Genomic DNA, 11,133 nt, shown 5'->3' on the forward strand with positions numbered 1-11,133 from the left:
TGCAGTCTAAGCTTAAATGATGAATCAACAGTAGTACATCAACCAACTTACAAATCCATGATTGGCAGTCTGCTTTAACTAACAGGTACCCGACATGACATCATGCATGCAGTAGGAATAGTTGGAAGATTCCAAGCAAATCCAAAGGAATCACACCTTCAGGCAGTCAAAAGAATTTTCAAATATCTTCAAGGAACTGAGGTCTTTGGTTTATGGTATCCTAGAGATGCAGATCTTACTCTTCATGCATATACAGATGCAGAATGGGCAGAAAGTGTTGATGACAGAAAAAGCACTAGTGGTGGTGCATTCTATTATGGGTTCCAGGTTAGTGTCTTGGTTCAGCAAGAAACAAAGTTCAATTGCTTTATCTACAGCTAAAGCAGAATATGTGACTGTTGCATCTTACTGCACACAACTACTTTGGACGATGAAAACCTTGCAATACATTCAGATCACATATACTCCACCCATCTCCATTCTATGTGATAATACAAGTGCCATCAGTATTTCAAAGAATCTAGTCATGCACTCCAAGACCAAGCACATACCCATCAAATACCATTTTCTACATGAACAAGTGCTTGAACAAAAATTCAAATTGGAGTATGTTCCCTCCAAAGAACAGGTTATTGATATATTCACTAAATCGTTGCCTAGAGAAACATTTGAATTTCTCAGACAAAAGGTAGGAGTAGTTGTTGCATCATCCTGCTATTAAAACTAATTTTTCAGAGAAAGGTTATTATGCGCATGTTTCATGAAGTTTAGCCGCATACACAATGTTGGAAATAATACTGAGAGGGGGGGTGAATCAGTATTATCTAATTCTTTTGAATAAATCTTCCTTATTTGTTCTTTGAATTATTTTTGCATGTCAGTACCATAAAATAATGAGCATGAACAGAGAAAAACAAATAGTCACACCAAAGAACACAAGATGTAAGGTGGAAACCCAATGTGGGTGAAAACCACCTGCTGCAATATGTCTCTATCTTCTTTCAAATTAGAAACTTCTTTTACAATGGTTTTGTACTGGTGCAGTCCTTTACCAGTACGCAGGCTGCAACCTGCAGAGAGCTACAACTCTCTCTCGTTTTCCAGTCTCTCCTGGAAGGGAGCTACAACCCCCTACTTCTTTTCTTACAAGGACCACTTTTCATAAATTTTCAAACTGGATCCATAAGCATCAAATGATCATCAAGTATAAGAGAATCACCCAGTCAACTGTAGTAACCAGATCAACAATAATAGAACCAAACCCAGAACACAACAATGATAAACAAAGATTTTAAGAGAAGTAAGCAGCTTCACCCATGTATTGCCTGCTTACAGTAAGCACCCTGTTCAACTGCTCGCCTGCTTACGTACGCACCCTGCTCAACTGTTTGCCTGCTTACGTACGCACCCTGCTCAACTGCTCGCCTGCTTACATACGCACTGTATCCATTGAACTACCTGCGGACCTCCGCACCTGCAACCCTTCTGTGCCTACGTATCGGCGCACCTGAAACGCTTCATTCCTGCGTATGTACGCACTTTTCTTTCACTGTACCTACGTACCTTCGGGCATAGATGATTTCAAGACTTCAGAAATAACCCAGACAGTCAGATCTACAGATCTGAACATGCGCCGAAGAGATCTCAATCCATCAGTAGATTCGCCTTATTTAGATCTAGACATTACTCCCAAGAGATCATAATATTTCAGATCTAGCCCTCATAATATATTCAACACAAAACATACTCAAGCCAAATGATCTCCTTTGCTTTATATAGGAAATCTCTTCCTTAAATCATGGATCAATACCACGGGCTAACACCATAATAACACAAAACCGTCGGCTAAATAACAAAGGCTAAACATAAGAAACCCCACGTGTGCTTTTCTCTGCCTTGAAATGTGTGCACTGGGGGTACGCACCTCCTGAACGGGATAACTGCGGGTATGTACGCACTTTATGTAACACCGACCTGCGTGTACGCACCTTATGTAAGGTGTACCTGCGTACCCCTTATTTTCTTCAATATTTGATAGCTGATCATCAATCTCTGCTACTGACTTGAAGTACTGTGATCTATCACCTGAATGGGTTGCCATCAAGGACAACACTTTAGCCATAATGCCAACAATCTCCCCCTTTGGACTTGATGGCAACCTCAAAACTTCAGCTTCATTCTCCCCCTTTAACATCAAGGCCAAAGGGTTATGCTCCCCCTAAGAACATGCTCCCCCTGAATATGAACCAAATCTGCAACGAAGAACCATAATCCACCATGAAAGAGATAGAGACATATTGCAGCTACTTCCAAGATCTCCTTCTGCACATCCTCCATAATGCCAACAATGCATTATATGCTCCCCCTGAACCTGTACCATCAATCAGAAGAGGTTTAGCAATAAGATGATGCATCAACAACCCCCAGCTTTTGCCTGAGGTATTCAAAAGTGTCCCTGGGCAATGGTTTGGTGAGAATATCAGCAACTTGTTCCTTAGAAGGAACATACTCCAACTTGACCTTCTATTCAAGCACTTGTTCCCGGAGAAAATGATACTTGATTGGTATGTGCTTGGTTTTTGAATGCATAACAGGATTCTTTGAGATGCTGATTGCACTTGTGTTATCACATAAGATGGGGATTGGTGGTGTACAAGTGATTTGAAAATCCTGCAAAGTCTGCATCATCCAAAGGAGTTGGGTGCAACAAGATGCAGCAGCAACATATTCCGCTTCAGCTGTAGACAAGGCAATCGAACTCTGTTTCTTGCTGAACCAAGATACCAGTCTGGAACCCATAAAGAATGCACCACCACTTGTGCTTTTCCTGTCATCCACGCTTCCGGCCCAATCTGCATCTGTATAAGCATGAAGTGTAAGATCTGTATCTATAGGATACCATAAGCCATAATTTTGAGTCCCTTGAAGATATTTGAAAATTCTCTTCACTGCCTGAAGATGAGTCTCCTTCGGATTTGCCTGAAATCTTCCAACTATTCCAACTGCATGCATGATGTCCGGTCGGGTACCTGTCAAATAAAGTAAACTTCCAGTCATAGATCTGTAGGTTGGTTGATGTACTGTTGCAGATTCATCATTTGCACTGAGGCTACATCCTGTGACCATGGGTGTACATACTGGTTTTGCATCTTCCATACCATATTTCTTCAAAATCTGTTTGAGATACTTGGTTTGAGATAAAAAGATTCCTCCTTCTTTTTGTTGGATTTGCAAACCAAGGAAATATGTCAGTTCTCCTAGCAAGGACATTTCAAATTCTTTCTGCATGACCAAGGCAAAGCTTTGACTCATAGCTTCTTCATTGCTCCCAAAAATAATGCCATCTACATACACAACAAGTATTAGAAATTTGTCATTTTCAACTTTTATATAAAGATTGCTATCTGCTGATCCTTTTGAAAAGCCTTGTTGATGAAGATATTTGTCCAAACGGTAGTACCAAGCCCTTGGAGCTTGTTTGAGACCATAGAGAGCCTTTTTCAATCTGCATACAAGATTTGGATCATTTCCAAGAATGAACCCATCTGGCTGTTCAATGTACACTTCTTCTTCCAAGTCTCCATTCAGAAAGGCTGATTTCACGTCCATTTTAAATACTTTGAAGTTTTGAAAACTTGAGAGAGCAAGGAACATTCGGATGGCCTCAAGTCTTGCAACAGGAGCAAAGGTTTCTTCAAAGTCTATTCCTTCTTGCTGCGCATACCCTTTACAAACAAGTCTGGCTTTGTTTCTAATTACTTCTCCATTTTCATTCAATTTATTTTTGAAGACCCATTTTGTTCCGATAAAATTCTTATCCTTTGGTCTAGGAACCAGCTCCCAAGTGTTGTTCTTTTCGATCTACTCAAGTTCCTCATCCATTGCTTTCACCCAACATTCATCTTTGCATGCCTCTTTCACATTTTGTGGTTCAGTAGAGGAGAGTAATGCCAAATAGCTTGAAGCTTCTGCAACTGTTCTTCTTGTTTGTACACCTACTTCTTTCTGCCCCATAATCTGAGATTCTGGATGATTCTTCTGAACATATCTGGATGGAGTCTTTTCTTCTATTCTTGTTTGCTCCTCTGGTTCTTCTTGAGGTTCTTCTTGAGGTTCTTCTTCTTCATCATTCCGTCGTTGGGGGTAGCCTTCATCTTCTTCGATGTCTTCATGATGTACTTGCCTAGGAATGTATCCCTTTTCATCAACCACTACATCAATGCTGTCAACAATTCTGCCAAGTCTTTTATTGTAGCATTTGTATGCTTTGCTATGTGGAGAGTAACCAAGAAGAATGCCTTCATCTACTCTAGGTTCAAGTTTGCCAAGCTGCTCATCAGTATTCTTGATATAGAATTTTCTCCCAAAGATTTTGAAGTGCTTTACCGAAGGAGTCCTACCACTCCAGAGCTCATGAGGAGTTTGAGTGCTGTTCACCCGGACATTTGTTTTGTTGAGAATAACAACCACAGCATGTGTGGCTTCACCCCAGAAAGTTGCGGGAGTTCCTGACTCATCAAGCATAGCACGATCCATTTGTTGGACAGTTCTGTTCATTCTTTCCACAACTCCATTTTGCTGAGGAGTTCTAGCTGTAGAGAATTCTCTTCTTATCCCATGTTCTTCACAGAAATCAAAAAATTCATTTGAGGTAAATTCCCCACCTCTGTCGGATCTGAGGCACTTAATTTTGTGACCTGATTCATTTTCAACCAAGGCTTTGAAGGATTTGAATTTTTCGAATGCTTCATCTTTGTGCTTCATAAGTCCTAACCAGACAAACCTGGATAAATTGTCAATGAATAATATCAAGTATTCTTCTCCTCGAGGTGTTCTTTTCCTGAAAGGACCGCATGCATCTGTATGTACTAGCTCAAGAGGCACGCTAGCTGATCCTTCTTTCTCTGGAAAGTTAGTTCTGGTTTGTTTTCCAAACTGACATGAATTGCATATGGTGTTGTCAGGAATTTTGATATCTGGAAGATCGCGAACTGCCTGATATTTGCATGCTTTCCTTATTTTTGAAAAGCTTAGATGTCCCAACCTCCGATGCCATAACCAATGCTCATCATCCTTGCTCAGATAGCATTTTTGTTGTCCTTCTTCAAATATGTACAGATTATTTGGAGTTCTTTTGCCTTTGATCATTGTTTTACTTGTATCAAGATCACGAACAAGACATCCATTTGATCTTAATATAACCTCGGTTCTTTGATCACACATCTGGCTGACACTTAGAAGATTATGCTTCAATCCATCAACATACAGAACATTTCCAGCCTTGACCTTTTCTTTTAACTGAGCAATGCCTTTTCCTTTTATAGTTGCAGGAGTATCATTTCCAAAAGAGACATTCTTTCCTTTTTCTAGAGCAGAATATGACTCAAGTTTTTCTTTATCACCTGTCATATGCTTCGAACATCCACTGTCAATGTACCATAGATTTTCCTGTCCCTCTGCATAAAATGCTATCCCACATCTTTCTGTTTGTGGTTCCTTTATTCTCCATGTTTTGGTGCTTGAGGCTTGTTCCTTTTTCTGCTGAAACCTGCTCCTGCATTCAGAGTCTTCATGACCAAAGTTATTGCAAATAGAACATTCAACTTCATTTTCAAGAACCGAAAAGTTGTTATAGGTCCTTTTTGTAATCCCGGTCATACTTCTTTGTTTTTGAGCTTCCCTAGTCATGATTGTTTTATATGCAACACATTGAGCTGCTTTGTGACCAAAGTTATGGCAAGAAAAGCATTGTCCATTGAAGAAACTTCTGCGGTTATCGAATCTACCAGCCAATTGATTGTAATTTCTATTGTCATCTATTCTTGAACCAAATTGAGAAGATTTTACCTGTGGCTGGTTGTAGCTTTTGTTCACCCTTAAGATGGATTGCCCCTGATAGTTTCTGTTTGTAATTTGTTCGTGCTTTACCTGATGATCTTCATTGTGCTTTTGCTCATTTCTTCTTGCTGCATCAAGATAACTTTTTGAGGTGGATGCTTGAGAAGTTTCTCCATTATAGCCCAGACCTGTCTTGTTTAGTGGAGACCGCTGCACATTGATAATCTCATCCAAAGTTTCAGATCCTTTGACAAACTTGAGATTAATAGCTTTTGTTTTCTCAATCTCTTTTCTAAGACCAACAATTTCACCTTCTAATTTTTCAAGATGTTTTTCCTTTTCATCAATTTGAAATTGTAGAGTATCAATGATCATGTTCTTTTCTTCTATACATCTCTTGAGTCTAGTAATTTCATCATAAAGGTTATCCACATCTATAGCATCCATATAATCATCATCTTCAAATGCCATTAACAACTTATATTCATTACCTTGTTCATCTTCATCACTGTTTGATAGACCATCACTATCTTCATGAGTGTAGTAGCTTTTCTTATTTCCGTTCTGTTTCTTGTTCCATCTAGCAGGTTCCTTTCCTTTATCCTTATAAGGACATTTTGCAGCATAATGACCTACTCTTCCACAAGCAAAGCATTTAAAAGGTAACTTACCTCTGAACCTTCCAGAACCCCTTTGAAGATTTCTGACAAGATTTGATTCTTCTTCCTCTTCTTCTGGGACGTGGCTTGCTTCATAATAATCTCCTTTGCCTGATGCCTTGAAAGCAGCTTCTCTTCTGTCTGATGGACCTCCCTTTCTAATTTCATAAGCAGTTAGAATTCCATGTAGCTGAGACATAGTAAGAATTCGTAGATTTTCCTTTTCTTCTATTGCAGATACTTTAGATTCAAACTTGGGGGACAATGACCTTAGAACCTTTTCAACCACAATAGCCTCTTTTATTTCTTCACCCAAATTTTTCATACAATTAACAACCTCATCTACCTGAAGAAAATAGTTAGCAACACTTTCATCATTATACATTTTGAGAGTCTCATACTGAATTCTGAGAGTTTGAAGTTTAGCACGCTTTACCTGTTCATCTCCTTCATAGCTCGTGACAATTTTGTCCCATATCTCTTTTGCGGATTTATAGTGCATTACCCTCATGAATTCTGATTGAGATATACATCCTAATAGAGTACTGACTGCTTTCGCATTTGTTTCATACTTCTTTTTCTCGGCTGCATCTGTAGGAGTAGCTGAAGGAAAAGCGTAGCCTGTCTCTACGATGTCCCAAACTTCTGTACCAAGAGATTGAAGATAGGAAGTAACTCTTACTTTCCAATAATTGAAGTTTGTCCCATCAAAAACCGGTGGCTTGATTGATGCTTCTCTCTCGTAGTTGCTCATGATGAACGATCTACCTTCAAGCGATCAAGCTTCTCTGAAGGACCTGCTCCGATACCAATTGTTGGAAATAATACTTAGAGGGGGGGTGAATCAGTATTATCTAATTCTTTTAAATAAATCTTCCTTATTTGTTCTTTGAATTATTTTTGCATGTCAGTACCATAAAATAATGAGCATGAACAAAGAAAAACAGATAGTCACACCAAAGAACACAAGATGTAAGGTGGAAACCCAATGTGGGTGAAAACCACCTGCTACAATATGTCTCTATCTTCTTTCAAATTAGAAACTTCTTTTACAATGGTTTTGTACTGGTGCAGTCCTTTACCAGTACGCAGGCTGCAACTTGCAGAGAGCTACAACTCTCTCTCGTTTTCCAGTCTCTCCTAGAAGGGAGCTACAACCCCCTACTTCTTTTCTTACAAGGACCACTTTTCATAAATTTTCAAACTGGATCCATAAGCATCAAATGATCATCAAGTATAAGAGAATCACCCAGTCAACTGTAGTAACCAGATCAACAATAATAGAACCAAACCCAGAACACAACAATGATAAACAAAGATTTTAAGAGAAGTAAGCAGCTTCACCCATGTACTGCCTGCTTACAGTAAGCACCCTGTTCAACTGCTCGCCTGCTTACGTATGCACCCTGCTCAACTGTTTGCCTGCTTACGTACGCACCCTGCTCAACTGCTCGCCTGCTTACATACGCACTGTATCCATTGAACTGCCTGCGGACCTCCGCACCTGCAACCCTTCTGTGCCTGCGTACCGACGCACCTGAAATGCTTCGTTCCTACGTATGTACGCACTTTTCTTTCACTGTACCTACGTACCTTCGGGCATAGATGATTTCAAGACTTCAGAAATAACCCAGACAGTCAGATCTACAGATCTGAACATGCGCCGAAGAGATCTCAATCCATCAGTAGATTCGCCTTATTTAGATCTAGACATTACTCCCAAGAGATCATAATATTTCAGATCTAGCCCTCATAATATATTCAACACAAAACATACTCAAGCCAAATGATCTCCTTTGCTTTATATAGGAAAGCTCTTCCTTAAATCATGGATCAATACCACGGGCCGACACCATAATAACACAAAACCGTTGGCTAAATACCAAAGGCTAAACATAAGAAACCCCACGTGTGCTTTTCTCTGCCTTGAAATGTGTGCACTGGGGGTACGCACCTCCTGAACGGGATAACTGCGGGTATGTACGCACTTTATGTAACACCGACCTGCGTGTACACACCTTATGTAAGGTGTACCTGTGTACCCATTATTTTCTTCAATATTTGATAGCTGATCATCAATCTCTGCTACTGACTTGAAGTACTGTGATCTATCACCTGAATGGGTTGCCATCAAGGACAACACTTTAGCCATAATGCCAACACACAAGTGGGTTTCTGTGGGTCAAGGAGTGTATATGTTTTTCAGACAAGAAAAAAAGTGCGGCAGGCTCTCATATGGGTGCTCTGTCTGATGTTGAATATTACAGTGTATTTATATGCTCTGTTCATTAATTTTTATCTAACTGACAAAGATGCCTTGATCATTGACTTTTTAACAATGCACAGGTAGCACAGGTTTAAGGGGAGCATTAGCCTTCACTCACATTTTGCATTGTTGGCAATATGGTTATTGAGTCCAGCTATGGCTTCAGATATTTATATCTTGTGTTGCTAAAGTCATGTAAAAGTCTAGGGTGTGATATGTCTTCTCATACATTTGAATGAGTCCTATTGGACAAATGATGTAATTTGTATCCCCACTTTGCATGAGATGGATGATGTAATTATATTTCTGTCATGTATAAACAATTGGTATATCCCCACTTGGTTGGGTGGATGAGTCAAATTTCATATATCCCACTTGTTTGGGAGATGAATGTATGTATGAGACATTGGTGATAGGAAGGTCATACTCACATAGTTGAGTTATAGAGTCATGCTGTCTTTTTGGAGAATATTTTTGCAGACTCTGCTTATGGTCAGGGGGAGCATGGATGATTTCAGTACATCTCAGCATGTACAAAGGGGAGCTCAATCAGACAATTCAGCATGTACTCAGGGGGAGCATGAACATCATACGGGAGAGAATATCTTGGTCCACTCTTTGCCCTTGATGTCAAAGGGGGAGAGTGTCTTGGTGTTGTTGTTGCCATCAAGTCCAAAGGGGGAGATTGTTGGCATTACGATATAGGTGTTGTCCTTGATGGAAACTCACTCAAATGAAAGTTCACAGTGCAACAGGACAACAGTAAAGGATTACAGATCAAACTACAAAGAATGAAGAAAGAGAGGTATATGCTGGTTCACTTTGTCCATGGAGCGTATACACGCGGTTTTACAAAACAAAATTAGCGTATAACATATACACACACTTTCACAGGAGGAAAAGCACGTACATGTTGGAAAACCAAGTTTGTGGTCCAAGGTATTTGATCCAAGGTATTTTAGTCCAAGGTAATTGGTCCAAGGCATTTGGTCCAAGGTATTGACCCTAGGTATTGGGTCCAAGGTATTGATCCTAAGTGGTTTTGGTCCAAGGTATTGAGAAAGTCTTGAGAGTATATAAGGAGGAGAAGATCATTCGGCCAGGGTGTGCAAGCAATGAGATTCTAAGCAATATTTCTATCTAAAGTATATATATTATGTTGCAGGGTTATGTTTGGGACTGGATCTGAAATTTTCATGTGTACCTTGAGTTCAACATTGGATTAGGAATCATGAGACTTGAAATGACTTGTTCTTGAATGATATGATATTGGTTGAGACCAAATTTGATGTTTTTCTCCTATTCTACTTGTTATCTATCCTGATCTTGGTTTGTCTGAAGTCTGAAATTGCAACAAAGCTTTGAGTCAAAATTTGCAGATCTATACACAGGTTCATCTCGGCCAAACCGCATGTACACACAGGTTCAACTCTTTCAAGTAGTGTATACAAAAAGAAAAACTTATGTTCAGATCTGACTAATCTATCTGATAAAATTCTATTGTTTTACTGCTATCTATCAATGAAGTCCTCTTAGATCTGAACGTATAATAGTTGTATAAGCAAATTGAGTCTGATTTATTAATTGATTGAGAAGGATGGTCCTTGCTACTATCTATTTTGAACTATTTAATATGACAGTAAATCTTTAGAATGTCACTGATTGGTATAGTTTGTGGTTCAGAAGTTTATGATTCAGTATCTTTAGAGATATGCATAGGTTGGGTTAAAGGAAGTAGCGTATACACACAGGTTGGGTTCAACCAAGTAGCGTATACACTCTAATGAATGATTTTTGAGGTTATAGCTGGTTCTGGATGATGATGCAGGGTTCTGGGTTCACACAGTGTTCTGGTGTCAGTAATCTGATTGTTCAAATTAACTGAATATTGGTTGATGCAGTTTAAGTTTAAAATACTTTAATGGGTGCAGTGTGAAAATTTGATCAAATGTGGCCTTCAGCTTGTGGTGTTGTAATCCAGGAGTATCCAGTCTGAAATTTCATGAAACGTGGTCCCTGGTGGAAGAGTGGAGTTTTTTGTAGGCTGGCACCTACATATTAGTAAACATACTGGCTAGTACAAGAGCTAGGGGGTTGTAGATCCATTCCAGTAGAAGCTGGAAAACAAGAGAAGGTTGTAACCTTCTGCAGGTAGAAGCCAGCATACTAGTATGATTCTGCACCAGTACAAGATTGTAAACATATTTTCTTATTATTAAAAGAAGACAGAGAGGATAGCAACAGGTGGTTTTTACCCACATTGGGTTTCCACCTTGAATCTTGGTGTTCATGTGTGTTGCTTATGTGTGATGCTTTATTCCGCTTTTTACTACACTGTCTAATAAATCTCTAATATACTGGTTTAAGCAC

Source organism: Pinus tabuliformis, chromosome 6 (assembly GCF_031772625.1).
Source record: "Pinus tabuliformis cultivar Carrire ecotype Pingquan chromosome 6, CPIR1, whole genome shotgun sequence".
Taxonomy (NCBI): Eukaryota; Viridiplantae; Streptophyta; class Pinopsida; order Pinales; family Pinaceae; genus Pinus; species Pinus tabuliformis.